Below are 20061 nucleotides of genomic sequence, written 5' to 3' on the forward strand. Positions count from 1 at the left end.
CTCCCATTGTTTGATTTACTGAAACACATCTCACCATTGCTCAGAGCTGTCAGAAGAACTGAAATCTTCACTTCAATCTGATTTAAAATTTCCCATGCAAAATAAGTTGTTTTTGGGTGAAGGGGAATGTCTACTGGGTTTGGGAGGGTTTGTGGCACACAGCATGGCCTGTTTCGTATTTGCTCAGTGGCACAGGGAGTGAAGGTGGCATCGTTACAAATTAAAATGTACATGCCAAGTTTGCCTGAGCATGCGTTAGACAAGATGATGAGCACTCTGTCTAATTATCACAAATGGTTTGTTATGGAGACTACACTCAGATTAAATTTTTTCAAATCTCTGCAAAGAAAGGATATTATGGGTGGAATGTATATTTAAAAACATGCCTCCATAATGATTAGGATCAGATTAAATAATAAATGTGGATGATCTCCACATCATCTGCCTCTGAGGGGTTCCTAACACAATGTTTTGTAATATGTTGCCACCACAGTGATCCAGAGGTCTTCCTGGGTCACCATGAGTTTGTCTGACACATTTGTGCTGCAGAGAGACACTCAATCCTAATGGAATTATCATTGTTCAATGGAGAACATGGCTGCTTGTGAAACAAATATGATGTGACCTCTTCTACATTTCACCATGGATAATATTCTGGACAATGGCCTGTTTTCCACATCTTTTAAAATATATACATGGTTGTCACAGTTCCTCTGCGTTTACATTCAGGCATGAACAGGTTTTGATAGAGGCTGTGAGGGCAAGTAAGGACAGCTTTTTGTGTTTCCTGCTGTTTAACCTTTACATGAGGCCGGTACTGTGAAACACATCTCTTCTGCATACGGAAGAAAAACATGAGAAAACAAGGGAAAACTTTTGTTATGTTATAATGATAAGAACGCACTAAATTCGTAAAACATAGTGTTTAAATTGCAAATTAGGCATTAGGCATCTGCTTTCAATAAACTCACTTTATTTTAAATATTTGTTTAAAATCTTGTACACTCACATGAGAGTAAGACGGCTACTGATATTAGCTATTTTATTTTACATGGAGCAGGTCACCTCGTGAGGAACAACATATTGAAATCACATGACCACTTCAATACAACTAATTTATTTAACGTATTTTGAAATCTGGCCTATTATCGGATGCTTTGGATTAAATTAATCTTGGCGAACTGCAAACAGCAAATTTTTTTAATAGCTTCTGTAACTGAAAACGTTATTTTGCGTGATGCTGCATCCACACCGGTAGGTGTCAATAAGCCAAATGCTACTGCCTTAAACCTTGTGACACATACACAAAAATTACTAAATGCTCCTTTAAAGGGATAGTTCACCTCATGATTTACTCACCCTCATGCCATCCCAGATGTGTAAACACAAACAAACTGCTGAACACAAACAAAAAATATTTCAGCTCTGTAGGTCCATACAATGCCAGACAACAAAGCTTTATGATAGGTGTGGGTGAGAAACAGATTGATTTTAAGTCTATGTTTTACTTTGTTTAAACCCTCATATGCTCTCTTCTCGCTGAATAATTCTTCTTCTTTTGTTTTTGTCGATTCACATTCTTCGTGCATATTGCCACCTCCTGGGCAGGGAGGAGAATTTACAGTAAAAAAGTACTTAAAATTTTATCTGTTTCTCACCCACACCTGTCATATTTCTTTAGAAGACATGGATTTAACCACTGAAGTTTTATGATGTCTTTTTAGGTTTTTTGAGATTCAAAGTTTTGGGCCCTGTTAGCTTGCATTGTATGGACCAACATAGCTGAGAAATTGTTCTAAAAATCCATGTTTGTGTTCAGCAGAAGAAAAAAGTCATATGGAATGGAATGATGGTGAGCAAATGATAAGACATTTTTTTGGATGAACTATCCTTTTAAAATACAATGACTGTGTGTTTAGTGAAGAAGGATATTTTGTGTTCAGCAAAAATTTTGATAATTCCAAAGATAGAAAAATATGGATTGATACACCTCTCACACACATGCAATCTTTTATTCTTTGCATTTTAATTGGCCACGTTCAGTCTAAGTCCTTCTGAGCCATAGAGATGACAAGAATATCTTCTTTGACAGATTTAATGTGTCATAAATATGCTTCTTCATGCTCGTCAAATCTTTTCCGGTCTGTGTGTGAATATGTGCGTGTGAGTTAATGCATGCATGGACAGATGGAGAGAGAGAAAGCGTTTGGTTCACGTAAGAGTCATGGTGCATGAATCTCATAGTTTTATGACATAAAGCCATGCTTTAAAGACAGATCAATACAAGATAAAGTGTCTACACCAAACCATCAATTCAAATGAGTTCAACACATATTTGACAAAGTTCTTTCAAATATCGGAAGTTAGGCCCAATTATTGTGGACGCAATTGGGATTTTTTTGTCAATTCATAACTAAGGGACGTAATCTTGACCTAAGGTCAATGATCAGAAAGCTGTCAAAATCAGTCAAGTTTAATTCTAGATTTATTGACATCCCAGCCTCACTGATATTTTTCTCACCTATATCATCATTTGGAATAATCTCTGTCACTTTTAAATCAATTTTCCAGCTTCTTGAACTACAGCAGCAACCTTTAAATTTTCTTTAGCTCACACACTGTGAGAGACGGTATCAAAACTCATAAGCAACATGCTGGTGAGAAAGAGAGAATCACATTTGATGGTTGTCACCCAAAAGGGATTTATTCTTTTCTGCATGCAAAGTCCAGCTTTTGTGGCATTTGACTCAAGTAAATAAAGCATCTTAAAGCAATAATAAACATAATCAAGTAATTGAGCATCGATGAAATTATCTTTAAACCCTTTTTTTGTCCAATTTAACTTTTTTTTTTTTTTTTTAGCTCTTTACAATAAGGTTCTATTTGTGAACAAAAGACACTGTATTAGGTATTATTAACAAAAAATGAACAATACAATTTTACAGCATTTATTAATGTTGCATAATGTTAATTTATGAAAATGCAATTGTTCATTGTTTGTTTGTGTTAGTTCATAATACATTAATTAATGTTAACATATACAACTTTTTATGTAAAAAATGCATTAGTACATGTAGAAATTAACATTAATACATGTTAACAAAATGCTAACAAATACAACCGTATTGTATAGTGTTACATAATTTTTCTTTAAGTAATGTGTACCCCAATATTGTTTTTCTCACAAGAAAACAGTTTATTTTTTTGGGAAACTTTCAGATTAATTGTTTACTTTTGCGTATCTCAGAGTTACAACAGACACTATGATTGGAGGCTATTTGGTTACAATTTGCATGAGTGTTTAAGTCACTGTGTAATTACATAGATAATGAATAACTTGTTGCACACTTAATTGGTAATTATTTCTAGTGTCTGTTTGCAATTACATAGCATTAATGTGATTTCAATTTAATTAATTAATTATTTTAATTAAATTTATTTATTTATTTAATTATTTATATAATTACACATTTTGATTCATAATAATATATGTGATACATGTGTAACATGGACACTATACAAAGTATTATGCTCTGTAGGTAGGCAGCTCACTAGGTTTGAGCCTACTTTTTAGACATCTGGATACTGTGACTTCACAGTGAACAGGACCAACAAATTACTGTAATGTAGCATTGCTGTGAATCACAAAGATCATCTGAATCTTAAAACATTTTTATCTACAGTGTTTGTTAATTGTCACCATCATTGAGTTTTGTATGCTGAGTGTTGTTATCTTGGTGACTGATTGACAACACATGATAAAAATTGAATTAGTGATAAAACCAACCATATTATAGCCTAGCTTTGCAAAAAATGTTTCCTCATTGTTCATTTAAAATTATACTGTTTCTGTACTTTCAAATGCATCTTATGTGGTGTAGTTTATACTTCATGGGCTGATATAAAGTAAACCACTAAATTACCTATTTTCTCCATACACTGAAGTACAATAATTTGTGTTTTATACAGAATACACAATAACACCAACTGGTAGAAATTTAATTAGAAATAAATTAGATAAGGTTCCCATCCAAAGGGAACACTAATCACCATAATGGTGACTTCAAACAATACAGCATTTTCTCATAATGAAGTGCGATATTCAGATGTAGTTTTTCACAGTAATTTGTTTTGTTGTGACAGAAAGTGACATAGCCTGCATAGATTTTACTGTAAAATATTGAAAACAGTAATTTACTGTCAGAAATTTCTGTTAACTCTTGTAAATTCCTGGCATTTTTTAACTGTTCATGATGCCCAATAATGCTGTGTAGGTTGGTGACTCACTAGATTTTTAGGCACAGCATACAGTAAATTTGTCAGAAATTTAAAGTATAAAATAACAGAAAAAAGAACGCACATCCAATCACCAAAAAAAAAGCGTAGGTCAGCGTAGGTCAGCGTAGGTCCCAATTTTATAAAGAAATATGAATGTGTAAATGTTTGGAATTGATTTTATTTTTTTAAATAAAGACATATAAAACATTTCTGGCTCAGAGCCTAGTGAGTGCTAAAGGTAGGCAGCTCACAAGTGTTTGACACAGCTTAAAAAAATTTGAGTTATATAAACTGTTACTGACTCAGAACTTAATGATAATGCCCACAAATGCTGTCATGGTAGGCAGCTCACTAGGTTTTGAGCCACAGCTAAACAGCTGTTACAGTTAATTTTAAGATTAACGTGATGTAAAATTATAAAAAAATGCACTCATACCTCAGCTGGAAAAAGACACTATATTGCAATTTCTACACTTCATTAAGTAACACAACCATTTGAATCTTTAGTACTAAGTCACATATTAAATTATTTCTTAAAGGTGGTGTGACATTGTGACGAGGAGGAGGGCGTGGCCGAGCCGTGAGGGTGCACGGCCAACGCGGAGTCAGAGAACTTCTTTATATCTTGGATAACATTCAACATAAAATGTAATAGTAAAACTCAACATAAACAAACACACACAAACACACACACACACACACACACACACACAAAGCGTGGCCGAGTGCGTCTCTCTCTCTCTCTCTCTCTCTCTCTCTCTCTCTCTCTCTCTCTCTCTCTCTCTCTCTCTCCCGAACTGGCGTCTCTGATAAAGTGCGTTCCCCTTTATCTTGCTCTCACCCTGATCATCTTATTCAGTGCTGGAGTAAGTAGACTGGAGCTCTGTTGCCTGTGGATTCCCGTGTGCATTTGTCGGTGCATTCTAAATGGACCCATGATGCACAAAAATGCTGTCTGAGAGGGCAGCTTACTAGGATTTGAGACGCAGTCAACAGTTAATGTGTCAGTAATATAAAATGTTACCAACTCAAAACCTAGTAAGCTGCCTACCGAGACAGTAATCTAGAAAGGCACACATGATGAAACATCAAATTGTTGCCCAGTCAGTAATATCAAATCTTTCCGGCCCAGAACCTAGTGAGCTGCCTTCTTAGACAGTATTCTAGGAATGCACCCATGATGCTAAATAATGCTGTGTAGGTAGGCGGCTCACTAGGTTTTGAGACACAGCTTAAAAAAGTATCAGTAATATAAAATGTTTCTGGCCCTGAACATAGTGAGCTGTCTTCATAGACAGTATTCTAGGAATACACCTAAATGAAACCCCAAATTGCTCACTAGGTTTTAAGGCACAGCCTAAAATGTAACCAATAATATAAAGTGTTACTGTCTCAGAACCAGTGAGCTGCCTACCAAAATGGCATTCTTAATTTACCTGTGATGCCCAAAAATGCTGTCTAAGAAGGCAGTTCACAAGTTTTTGAGACGCAGCCTACAGTAAATGTGTCAGTAATATAAAGTGTTACCACCCTAATGAGCTGCCTTCCTAGACAGCATTCTAGCAATGCACCCATGGTAAAACCCCAAAATGCTGCCAAGATAGGCAGCTAACTGTTTTGAGCACAGCCTAAATGTGTCTTTAAGAGTGATGGAGCCCGCTGTCAGTAATTCGAGGAGGAGCCCACTTGCTTCATGCGCGAGACGAGGAGCAGTTAGATGCACTTGGATTACCGGCTGCTGAATTGAAACAACGTAACCGCTCATAAAAATGTGCAGTTGCCATAAAACAGTGACGTTTTTGATTGCACGTCTTTTTAACGAGTCTTTTTAAACGAGTGGATATTCTCCTCAGAAAGAAATAAAACATTACATGCAATGAAAGCATCACACTTATTAGAGTCACAGACGATGGAATTCACATTGAGATCTCCAGTGTGAGAAAGTGAAGAGCTCGAAGGATTTACATTCTTCTCCATTGAACGGTAAGATGTGAACTTAGATATTATGACAGAATAAACACTTTCGCGCGCTATTGTATTTAATTTGTATATAATTTATTTTTTCTTTTATGATTTGTGACCTTTACGTGATGTACTTTAGGCTTAGCTGAGCTTCTATTTCCATTTGTTTTAGTTGTTAAATACGTGAATGAAGCTGAATTGAATATAGGCTACTAGTGAATCAGAACCCGAATATAAAAGGTCACGTGGTTCTAAATTTGCACAAAATAAACGGTCAGTTTATGGCTCTGAAAAATTAATAAAAGGTATGCACAGCTGGGCACAGGTGCAAGACACAATGCAAACATCAAAGAAAAAATGGTGCGTTTCCGCACACTGATATATTGCTCCAAAATACTTTATTGGCTTACACTTGGAACTTTTAGACAAAAAAAAAAAAAAAAAAAAAAAAGGTTCTGACTTTACAAATATTTCCAGAAAATCATAGGTTCATAACTTAATTTGATTAATTTGAAATCAGTTATTCTATTTTAGAAATTATATAACACGAGTGCGCCTCACAGTGAACTATTAATCTATTTGAACTATCAGATATCCAGCTAGATAATGACAGGATGCTGATTGCTGTCACCTTGAAACTGAACTATTTTTGTCAGTTCCATGCTACATACTGGTCTAGTTAAATCCTCTTTGATTATGAATATGGTAACCACACTCACTTATTTAGAGCCTTGGCTGATTATATAAATTATGTACAGGAAACAGTAGTTCTAGGTATCTCCTTTATGGCAGAAGGATTAATTGGAGTCGATGTATACACCACTGATAGGAGAAAGAGATGGATCTGGGAAAGCTGAAAAATGATGGAAGAAATTATTTCTGATGTTAATTTGGTCATAATGTAAAGTGAGAAAGAGAGAGAGAGAGAGAGAGAGAGAGAGAGAGAGAGAGAGAGAGAGAGAGAGAGAGAGAGAGCGAGAACTTTAAAGAGAAAGTGTTTTTTCTGTCTAGAGGTAATTGTGACGCATTATGTTCTTTTTACCCTTTTGAAACTAACACTGCAGTGTGTACTACAAGTATTCTCTTGAAAAATGTACAGAAAAAAGCAATAAATCATAAAAACTCCCAAAGACTTATTTTTATTTGAAGAGATAAGGGCTTGTCTTTCATATAATCAAATTGAAGAAAAAGCATGTCTCTTTTAAGTGCACTGATTTGAGCTGGACTCAGAGCAGAGACAGTTAGGAGACAGAAGGGAGTTTAGATACTGACTGAGTCCGAAGAATGCTTTCACATTTGGGATTTCTTCATGATCAGTTTGGCAAGTTCAAACAGATCATAGCACTTAAACCATCCCACATGACGAAGGAAACCAAACACAGATAGCAATTTACCATAGAGACCATGTAATGAAGGTACTAGTCCCAGTCCATGGGGCCACGGACATTCACTTGTTTAGCTTGGTTCCAAATTCAGGTAATGGTTCATCCATTATTCTCCTGTGTATTTCTGACTTTCTAGGCCATGTCTAAATGTTTGCAGTTTTTAATACATTATAATTTACCTGAAGGTCAATACTTGCCCTTGACCTATGGAAGAGTAATATTCTATTTGATTGCGGCTTCCACTGTAGTATAATTGTACAGTACATTGCTAGCTATAAGTAGATGTTTGAATTTGTTAACAAAAATTATGGTTGATTTGAAACCCCATTTGTTGTGTTTGGTCAGAGAGCATTAGGGGTAACTGAATATTGTTTACTTCTCATGGAAAGTGAAGTACCTCTTGTAATAAAATAAGCTCTAAGTAAGGACTGGATAATACATTTCAGTAATCGACTGTAATTAAGTTTCCTGGACATTTTGAATATTGATTGCGCATTATTGTTATACTTACCATTTATTTGGTTGTGCTTCTTCCTTTAGGATGTAGGCCATATTAATAATCTTTCTATACTATATTAATAAACTAAGTAGCATGTTGATGGTTTAGGTCAATATTAAATATAAAAATCTTTACAGATTTCTGTTGCAGCTTTTGCATTGTAAATGTTGTGTAAATTTAACAGAATAACATGTTTGTCCATAAGGTAGATTTTTATTTAACTTTTGCAAGGTTGCAATGCACAATACACTCATTGTTCCATCATGCTTATTCTTGATATACAGGGAAATTCTACATGTGAGTTGTGAGGTATCAGTAGGTGGAGCTAACGTACAATCATGTACTGCTATAAAGCGATCTAGAGTTCTCTACTATAAAGAGGCATTCAGAGGACTGCTATGTATGTTTTGGGACATTTATTTAGTTTTTTAAATACACAATATAATTTACAATAGCACAAATAAATGTTATGAATACGAAAAAGATTCTTTTGAAAAATTTGAGTTGAGTACAGAATTCTGCTGAAAGACCTGATATGTCTGTATTCTTAAATGTGATTTGATAAATAAATAAATAGTAGTTTAGTTGTACTATTATTCACGAGTAAATACTTGATACATGGCCTATTTTTTCCATTATTTAGTTCATTTACTGTAACGGAAGGAAAAGTTTTTCAATCAAATATTCAATATCTTGCTTGTTTGAAATTATTTGATTTTAGGATTTCTATATTAATCTGCCACAAACCACTAATTGTTACACTTGGATGTAAGTGAGGAATTTTCTGTTCTCTTGTACTTGAAAATGTCTGCATTTCATGAATGGCTTCTCAAGGATTAGTCACAGAAAGAAAAATCTAAATTCAACTATTTGTCTCTCTAGTGCTTATTGGATAGGGCAAAATGGTTTCTAAAATAAGTCTTGTATATAATGTCTTTTCTCATTTCTACATGTGTTACTTTTATTTTTTCCCATTTTGTTGTCATCCCACTAACAAATTTTACATGCTAAATTTCTCTTATAGCAATTTTGTTTCATCTTCTATCTAGTGGGCTCTTTTGCAATCTATTTGGTTCTCTCTATTTTCTTGAGTGGCTCCCTGCACCGGCAGGCAGGCAGGCAGCGGAGGGTGACAGCCGGCAATGCATGGCTGGTTCAGAGCTGAGATCTCTCACTCCCTCTCTCTCCCTCTGCCTCTGTGTGTTGTATGTAATAGAAGTGTTTTGGCATCACATGGGGCTGTCTGCTCAATTCACTGCTGCTTTTGCGTCAGTGGTGTTTCGTGATTGCTTTGCATAAGTCATTGAATAGACAGAACAATCTTAATTGCTTTCCCAAGATGAAAGTGAGGTTATTTGTCACAGCTTTGCAGAGACCATCATTGCAGGTTTCATTTTTAGTCATTCTGTTGCTGAGGCTGGGACAACATATGAGCATGTCAAATTTTTGCACAGAATTATAAGCTTTATTTTACACACATATGAGAGCAATTTAGATGCATTTAGAAATGTATGATTCCAGGTCCATATATACTTATACACTATACAGATACACCATTTAACTCTTGGGCTTTAGTAGGTCCTAATCAGGCAACAGGGTCCCTAACAACAGGGTCAATTTGGTTGCTTAGGAGACCTGTCTGGAGTCACTCAGCACACCCTGGATTCGAAATCATAACTCCAGGGGTGGTAGTCAGCGTCAATTCTCGCTGAGCTACCCAAGCCCCCACCTTTAGTCATTGTTGTGTTTTCATGTGTAATTAGTTTTCATACATGTATTGATTATCTTTAACAAGATTTTTATTTTATTAAACATTTTGAATGTACTTGGCCACAACAGCTGATAGGAAGAATTTAAAATTATGATTTAAAATAAAAATAGTTATTTTTTTAAGCAAAATTTTTCAAAATGGGGTCTCAGGTTGGTCAGTTGCTTGGGGCCAAAGAAATCGTAAACCCGCCCTTGAAAAGGGCTATATAATACTTCATTTAAATGGTTAGATATAAACTGGTCATGGGTACTTGAATAATGTTCAATTTTACGTTTTCACTACAAATGATGGAATTGCCATTGCTGCATTTGACTTCTCTGAAATCCTCTACTTTTCCCTGTGGAACATGGATGCTTGACCTCTGGCCTACTTTCTGTGAGATCTGAATTTCTGCGTTTTGAATGTTAGAATATTTAATTCTATATTGAATATTAAAATATTGGATTTCTTCTTTTGCTGGGATTTTGTTAAATGCCACATGACTACAGTTCAAATGTATGAAATTCATATTGAAAACTATAAAATAGGTCAGTCTACGTTGCATTCATTTGGATTTGTATCGAAATTAAAAAGGCAAAAAAAATGGTTGTGTTTTGAATTTGGTTTTTTTATTGCAAAAGAAATAACGGCTTGTTTTTTGATTATTCGTTTTGTTTGGAAAGTAGAGGATCAAGAGATGAGCTAATTTCTTGTGTTTATTGCTGATGGATGTGGAGTGGATATACAGCTTGAGTGTTTGATTTGCACATGTGGGTGGGCCTAAAGGAGATTGGTCAGCACTGTCATTTGTCCTGCCTCGATCACGCCCATCAGGGTGGGAGTTCGGCATGATGCAGCTCTGCAGATAGATAGATCTCATTTTGAATTCGGAGCATTGACATTCTTCTGGGCGTTTTGGCAGCTGCATATTTGTTGCAACTCTGTTGTCGCTTGTTGGTCAGCCAGACAATCAATTTGTCTAGCAACGTACCAACTTAACGCGGCAATAACTTGCTATGATGCCGTACCTCCAATTTTAAAAGGCAGGGTATAGATTATTGTAAAATGTTGTGATGTAAATTACCAAACATAACCATAAATTTGCACATTTCAATACATTATAAATAATTAGACTCCCATTAGTGAATTAATAGCCTACTTGTTAATGCTGTTTTTAAACTTTGTGCACTCGCTCGGTTGTTCTCTGCTCACTGTAAAGCAGCTGAAATTGTAAAATATAATGGCAAATGGATTTGCTCCTTACAATACAATACAGATGTTGCCTTTGAGATTGTGTGAAAAAAAAGCATGTGGCATCAGATGGCACAGAAGAGACATGATCAGTAGTGGGTAATCACGTTTCATTCATTGAAAACTGATTGAAAAACGCTAATGTTTAGTGAGTCAATCCCTAAACTATCTAATAAAGGTATGTCTAAAATAGCCAGGTTGTCAGCGGAAAACTGAAGTGAGAAAAAAATCACAAAAACCTATAGCTAGCAATGTTGAGCTAAATCAGTAATGGCAATACACTATACAATTGTTACAATTATAATTATTTGCAATAAGTGAAAATAGCACTGGGCACACAGACCAGCTATATGCATGCCAATAGTCTGATGGAGCCTGTCAAAACAATTACAAATATTGCATATGCTTTGAAGAAGAGACATGGAGAGATAAGTATGTGAATTTCCTTCAGCCTAAGATCTGATGTGATGACATTAGTAAAACAGCTGGTTAGATGTGTGGGTGATCCGGATTTGAGTCCACTTTTTGCCAATCTCAGTATTTTACCCTTATCGATTTATGTAAGCTAAGACATACAGTTCACGCTAAATTCAAATGAACACAAAAGGTCTAAATAAAGTGTCTAAGGGGACTGTGATATCACCGAAAATATACGTGGCATTTTCGTTGTGATCATTAAAGTTTAGGCAGTGCAGAGAAGGTGGTGGACGGGAGCACACACGCTTTTGCTGGTCTGACATCTCATGGGCCAGCAGAACGAGGGTCGCGGTAACACGTTTCTTGGACCGGAAGAGACCACTCTCGGCATTTGAAGATAACAGTGACAAGGTACCATTATGTGACACATCAGGTGCGTTTCTTCCCACTGCCAGCAATGTAGTTAAGTTCCATCACAATAACCTACTTATTATAATATTTTATTATACACAAGGGTGCAAATACCATATGCCACTATTTACAGCAAGTGTTCTGTACCATGTCTTAATTTGGTAATTTTAATAAAATAAAATAATTGTGTTCTTTCAGTTTTGTACTTCTGAAATTGAAATTTTTAAATAAATAGACGTTTATTTGCACATTTTATAGAGGTACATGTGGGTAAGGGGGCCCCTGTCGTGGTTCACTAACAGCGTGAAGAGAAAAGGACCCAAACCCTAGACAACAAAGATGGGCTTTTTTTGACCTGCAGCCTGACCTGCAAATGACAACTTAAATATTTTTTCACCTGTTTCATCAAATATTAGTGCTTCACCCGTCATGTGCAGAACTCTGAACTAAAGAACTCCAGAACACCTTAGAGATGAAAATGAAGAAATATCACATACAAAAACCTACGTGTTCCACTTCACCTGTATTATCATTTTGACAAATTTGTCATACTTAGCAGCACAAAACTTTATTATTGTATTCAGGCTATATCATTATATACTGTATGTTGCTTCATTCAGTTGGTGGGCTGTTGGATGGATCCATTGTTTTTCTGCTTCTTGTGGGAGAGTAGAGTTGTAGTGAATGTGCGGCTGTCGAACGTTTGGAGGAGTCTTGATTGAAAATTCGATTAATCCATCCATCTGCAGAGCTGTGTCATGTTGAGCTCTTGTTCTGATGGGTTTGATTGAGGCAGGACAAATGACAGCGCAGGTTGGCCGGTTGCGTTTCAGACCCACCCACATGTGCAGGTCAGATGTTCAAGCTGTGTATTGATTTTGTATCCATTAGCAATGGAGGTGGCAGATGGGCTGATTTCTTGCTTTTTTGTTTGTTGGAACAAAACGAATAATCAAAGAACAAAACTTTTTTTAGATATTTCCTTTGAGTTGAAGGGCCAGGGTTCGGGGCAGAATTAATTTTGTTTAGTTTTTGATTTTGAAACGAATGGAATTTTGAAGTTTTTTGTTGTTGTTGTTGTTTCATATAACATGCATTAGACAGACGTCTTTGACCGTTGTTATATTTATTGCTGCACTTTTAAAAGACACAGTGTCAAGTTACAAGTCAGAAAAGGAGATGCGATTCAGTTAGCTGCTCTGCTCAATTTCGCTATTTTTAATACTTGGTGTATGTAAAAAAGCACTAGCTGGACGTCTTTGACCGTTTGGTTGTTTTTCTGGCAATCTGCGCCTCAATGCATCTATGTGTGTGCGTCATGTTTCACAGTGCCATAAACTGTGCATGTGCATTTCATATCAGCGTGGACTGCTTGTGAACCAGTCATAATACAATTCAAGCTTTGCAAAGGAACTGTTATTGAAGAATGGGACAGTTAAAAACACTTGGACTTGCAAAACTGTGAGTATACAGTTTTATTCATGAACTCAGTGAAGATAATACAATTATAAAAAAAATAGCATTTCATAACCATTTAAAGATTTTTTTAAAAGAAAGAAAAAAAATCACTGCGTGTATCACAGATTCTTTTGGGCTCAGCGTGTTTCCCAATACGAGGTACCTCGTGTCACTCTTGGAATTTCTTTAAAATCCGGCTTAAAACCACTCAAACACACATTACTCCCATAGGCTCTTATTGTTTAAAAGGTATTTAGGCAAAAGAGAAATGGCAGAGGAGCAACAATTGTTAAGATAGGATTGGTCAGAAGTGCTTTCAAGGTGGGGCTTAGCGAAGGGTAAAGTGCAAGTAGAGATTTATAAAGCTAGATGGGTTACGTAAAATTAATCGTTTCATTAAGTATGAAGAAATGTATGGTTCGATGCAGAGTGTGTTTACAGCTACTGTAATGTTAAGATAATGTTAGAAGGAGATTATATTGTCATATTTTTCAAACCACATGCAAAAAGCTGGAGAGATCCATTCCTGAGCATGAATACCACAGTCCATCCACATGACTCACCTTTCTGACACAGTCATTTTGATTCTACTAACAAATTTGACTGTAATTTGTGCAAACCTTTTATCCCCAATGCATTGACTATACCTTCAGTACATAGAGTGACTGTTTCTCAAACGATGACCAAATTAGAATAATTTTCACCATGTTTGGATTATCTTGGCTGGCCTTAATTATCCAGTGATAAATCTGATTTAAAAGGGGGTTTTTGTCAAATTATGTATGATTAAACTGTCACATGGTGCACTTAAATATAATGGAGATTCATTTTAATTTGGTGCTTTGCACATCTTACTTCCTCTAAGGATTAATATCTCTCAAAATTCATGCCAGTGCTCCGGGATCTGACAAATTATTTTTGGTCTGCATCTCAACCAGTGCTTTTGTGCTTTCCAAAAGAACTCTGCACAAAATCACTTTTAGTTTGCTCATAGGGGTTGTTAGGGGTATAACAGTTATGACCCGGACCAGATATGGAGAAAGAAGACCAGGAGTCGAGAAGTTCAATTAAAGAATCAAAAATTTACTGAAGTATAGTCTGCAGTGAAATTGGTAGAGCCAGCGGCAAAGTCTCACGAGGAGATCGAAAGCCAACTCGTACCTTACACAAAATCTTACATCAATTATACCATTTGCAAGGACGTACATTCCATTATTTTACTCCTGATTGGCTAAAAGAACATACAGTCACAACATATAGACAGCTATGCGGCCTATCAACATTAATCAGCGCACTTGTCGTCCGAGCCCGAGATTTACATCTGAAGTGACCTCGCAGATGGTCGCGGGGCGTCTTCGAGTCGGCCTGGTGTGCATCCCTGGGTTCAAAAACTGGGTAGAAGGTCAAATGCACACACAAAACACTGACTAACGACAGTTCTTCTCTGGGCACAAGAGAGCCAGAGCACACATTATCAGGCCATTTGAACCAAAACAGAGAGATAAAATATTCACTCCTCGGGCAGAGGAGAGGGTTGAAATAACATACATTTCTTCCCTAAAGAAATAATAAGAGAAAATCACACTTCTACTATTCAGGTATTATTACATAGGACTTTAAACCATATAATTAGTCATGGAAAGGTAACAATCAAACACAGAATACATCTGGAACACATGTTTAACGCATTCCCCCTGACCCCCTCCCCTGAGAGGCTGGAGAGCGTCACAAATAAGCTTATCCCCCAAAAGACCTTCAGCCAACGGGCAGGACAGAGAGACTCTGGAATGTTCCTAAAAGAGACTAATTAACATTCAACACACATATGATTCAAAGTATATTTCAATTATGCATAAGAAAATAGAATTGATTATGTGATCATGCATATAGTTAATTCATCACTTTATTAAAGAAGTTAAGCAACAGAATACAGATAGATATTGATATAAAAGGATATATATATATATGTATTGATATATCTGAAGAGCCAAGGGATTTTGACCCTCACCCTTCAGTGTTAATACAATTGTTATTTCATTATTTAATTTTAGTACACAATTTACAATCATATTTAATCAAACTGCACAATGATCACTCTAAGTCTTTATAGATATTACATTTTAAAAAAAACATTTTATGTATGATTTCCTGTAAAGCTGCTTTGAAATGATGTGTGTTTTGAAAAGCACTATACAAATAAAAATGACTTCCTTATGTCTTGACTTGACATGTACATTATAATGTTTAATTTGTTTGGAGAGACTTTCTGGCACTTGGAGACGTTTTTGGACACTTGGAAAAATTATTGTTGTAATGCTTTAACTTTCAATTGCTTTAACTTTCAATATCAACACAAACATTTTCTGTCACAGTTAACCTGATTGGGAACAAAACAAAAGCAGTTTTTTGGAGCCACCTTATTTACACCCTGAGGTATATAATGCCAAATTAGAAAAATAAGTTAAAAAAAAGGTTACGTTTCAGCTCAAATTCTTTTGTTAAAAGTTTTTGTTGTTGTTGAGAATTTATCATAGATTTGCCATTTATCATTATCTATATCATAATTTTTTTTTTAATGTTTTCTTTACAATGACACCAAACACTTGACCCTCCTTTTTTTATTGTCGAGTTATAAGCTTTTAATTTTGGGCATGCCGTTGAAACACCATCAGAGCTTAATCGGTTAAAGGGATAGTTCCTCCAAAAGGGGTGTTAGGCAGAATATTAAGGACTGACAGCCTCAGCCACAATTTCCTTTAATTTTATAGGAAAAAAGACGGAGAAAAGAAAGTCATTTGGTTTGGAACGACATGAGGGTGAGTAAATGATAAAGGAATACTAATTATTGGGTAAACTATCCCTTTATAAATACTATGGTGTTTGACTGCACTAATATGCTTCCATAATATTTCTCATCTGGACACACTCAGATATGACAAAATATTGCAAATACATATTGTACTGGCTGCACTCTCAGTGGAGATACTGTAAGTCTGCTACGCTTATTTTGCAATGCACTCCATAAAGCTTTTTTTTTTTAAAGGCTGAATTGCTTTGTGATGGCTGACAATCATGACAGACAGAGGAATTCATATAATGTTTTAGGAAATGGGTAACCATGAAATCCTTTTAATGTGTGTAATTATTAAATTAAATTTATTAAAGAAACATTAAGGCGAATCATAACCACAGGGAGCAAAAGAAAGAAAAAGGAACGCTGTCGAAAGGCTACTTGCACCCTATACGCCATCATTAACTGTGCATGAGATTTAGTTTACTTTATCAACCACATACACTGTTAAAAGTGATAATTTGCAGTTGTTACCTTGAGGAGCTATTTCTACATGATCTAAACGTTAAATGAGTTTTGTTGCTGTAAGCTAATGTAGTCGAGTTGATTCAGTTAAATAATATTGTTTTTACATGAATTAACTGAACAAAGCAGTTCATTTAGATGTTACCACATAAAGCACATTTTAGGTTAATAATTTGTGTCATTTGGTGTGTCCCTACTAAAATCGACACATTATAGTCTCCTGTAGTGTACATTTTGGCTCTAGAGGGCTTCTTTAATGGCTGCTTGATTGGAGAGACTACATGAAGAAATCTTTTTTTTTTTAACTTTAACCTTTCCTACTTTTACAGTGCCCTTTTTAAGCTTTCATGAAATCTGTTTAGTATATTTTTCAACAATGCAGCAGGTTTGCAGTTGCAGTGCTTACATGTTTTTTTATGCCCTATACCTACAAGTCAAAATTACAAGAATTATAATTTTTTTAATATAAACATATTCATATATAAACCAGCTCTTAAGCTATTATCAAGCTTTATGTCATTTATCTCATCACATCGTGTTCTACTCGATGGTGAAGAAAAACAAATATCCCTAGAAACACTGCAGAATCCAATACTTCCAAAGACTACATGTTTCCATTTTGCAGAGGGCTTCAGAGACATCAGGTCATAGCTCTGTGTTTAAGAACATGCTGTAAACTCTGATCTGTCCCAAGGCAGATTTGTCTCTCCCAAGCATATTTACCAAAATGTTTAACTTACCATTTATCCCTGAGACAATCCCTAAGTGGAAAACAGGATGGTACGTTTTTATTGTGACTGAATAGGATTGAAAGTTTTTATGTATTCTGCATAGTACATTATCAACATGTCCTAAAATTGACAGACACAAATGCATTTATTCAATATTTAAATAAAATAGGGCAAGACACTAATAAACCTATTCTTTATTCTTGGAATTGATAGAAGAAGGTTGAGCTGTGCTATAAAATGCGTTTGCTTCCATTTACACACTAAAAAAGTTAAAGTGGGGCAATCCAGTCTTCACTATTTTGTGTAAGCTCTTCCACTCTTGCTTTTCCGCCAGTTGTGTTTAGACTCTCTGGAGAACAAGCAGCACATTTTCTAAGCAGGGAAAGAAAGACACAGCTGTGAAGGCGTTATATTTAAACTCATTTTTGGCTGTAAAAAATAAAAACAATAAAAATGAATCGTGAGATAAAAAATCAGCATGACAGGATGAATTATACTGAGTGTACTTTGCATATTGTGCAATATATATATATATATATATATATATATATATATATATATATATATATATATATATATATATAGTAATATCACACAAGCAATTCTGCTATATGGCCCTAAATAGAGCACTGCTGTGATTACCTGCTTCCGAATCACAGCAGTGCTGATTTAGGGCCATATAGCACAATTGCGAGTGTGATATTGCTTATATGCAACAGTTCAATGAACAAGTACATTTTTAAAAATTTGGATAAACCAAGTACGGTCATAAAAAATGCATTTGTGGAACTACACTCTTACGTGACGGATCAGAATCTGCCGTTGCTGGTTCAAAACAAATGATGCTTCCAAGCATCCGGTAGTAATTAAAAATGTTTACTTCAGAAATAGTATCATGGCTTGTGCTGTTTCTAACAAGTTATTGGATAAACAAGGATGGATATGTGTGTGTGTGTGTGTGTGTGTGTGTGTGTGTGTGTGTGTGTGTGTGTGAGAGAGAGAGAGAGAGAGAGAAAGAGAGAAAGAGAGAGAGAGACGGAGAGTGTGCAATCACCTGTTGCCACTCCCAAGCAGAGATGCTGTCAGCTCTCTGAAGGTCAGCTTTCTCAGTGAAAAAATAGTCCAAACAGGGGTATTTCTCCCTATTTCGTGGTAGCCGCGAATAGTTATTCACTATAGAAACAGCGACGTCCTCCACCATTTTAAACAGTGTGTATCCAGTGTGGAATCTCGATAAGCGGTAAGCGCCTAGAGTTCTGTAATCAATCAGTCTGTTGTGTCTCTCAGCTGTAATGAGCCTTAATGCTGAAGTTGTTCATTTAAAGCTGTTTAAAACAATGTCATAACTTAAGTAATGTAGTAGTAATACGAGCGATCAAGGAGCGCTGTTTGTATGTAAACCATGACTAACAGATATATATATGGAACTAACTGTTGTATATATATATATATATATATATATATATATATATATATATATATATATATATATATATATACAACAGTTAGTTCCGGTCCACAAATCTGATTGGACAAGATTGGACACTCGCAATCACGCTATATGGCCCTACATCAGCACTGCTGTAATTACCTACGTGCGGCCGAATCACAGCAGTGCTGATGTAGGGCCATATCGCACTCTTGCTCGTGTGATATTACTTAAATATATACAATTTTATATAACTATTATAATATAATAACACACACACACACACACACACACACACACACACACACACACACACACACACACACACCACACACACATCTATAAAATTTTAATATATCTATTATAATATAATAACACAGTATATACATATATACAGTATGTGTGTGTGTGTGTGTGTGTGTTATTATATTATAATAGTTATATGACAATTTTTTTTACAAACATTATTAAAAATTAAATCAAAGGGTAAATCTTAGGATTAAATATTTTCTAGACAATATTTTGCTAGAAGATTTCTCACTGTCTGTTTTAACATGTAAGAATACTCGCTTACTTAATGACAAATTTAGAAGTGCTGTGATAAAGATTTCTTTCTCTCTCTCTCTTTTCTCTTTTGCCCTTACCTAAGTCACTTTTTGAATTCTCAGGTTAGACAATCAATCTTAGTACAAGTCTTTAAATAACCTGAGTGAGACTTGTCCCACAACCCAAATTGTACACATGGAAACCTCTTCTTTAAACACTATTTCGCTTTTACTCTCAAATATTGAACTAACTAGCTAATTAGCTAACTAGATAGATAGATAGATAGATAGATAGATAGATAGATAGATAGATAGAGAGACAGACAGACAGACAGACAGACAGACAGACAGACAGATAGATAGATAGATAGATAGATAGATAGATAGATAGAGAGACAGACAGACAGACAGACAGACAGACAGACAGATAGACAGACAGATAGATAGATAGATAGATAGATAGATAGATAGACACCACTTTGATTCAAAAACACAGAGCTGTCGTTAATGACATTATGCAGGGGTGGATTGATAACTTCTGTGATTATTAAATTATAATAGCTCATTTACACGTACACCAGAAAGCCGTTTAATTTGAGAAATCTTCTGAAGACAGGAAAGGTGCAGTA

At 35.4% G+C, this 20061-nt stretch overlaps 1 protein-coding gene across 1 annotated transcript in view; it reads left to right on the forward strand.

Annotated features, from left to right (window-relative positions):
* The first annotated feature begins 7681 nt into the window (after positions 1 to 7681).
* LOC127619750 (calcitonin gene-related peptide type 1 receptor-like) overlaps positions 7682 to 20061 on the forward strand; it is a 62654-nt gene continuing 50274 nt past the window's right edge. Inside the window, exon 1 of the mRNA XM_052092729.1 lies at positions 7682 to 7716. The gene's annotated coding sequence lies outside the window, so the exon portion shown is untranslated. The remainder of the gene's footprint in view (positions 7717 to 20061) is intronic.

The sequence above is a fragment of the Xyrauchen texanus genome, chromosome 26 (genome assembly GCF_025860055.1).
Source record: "Xyrauchen texanus isolate HMW12.3.18 chromosome 26, RBS_HiC_50CHRs, whole genome shotgun sequence".
Taxonomy (NCBI): Eukaryota; Metazoa; Chordata; class Actinopteri; order Cypriniformes; family Catostomidae; genus Xyrauchen; species Xyrauchen texanus.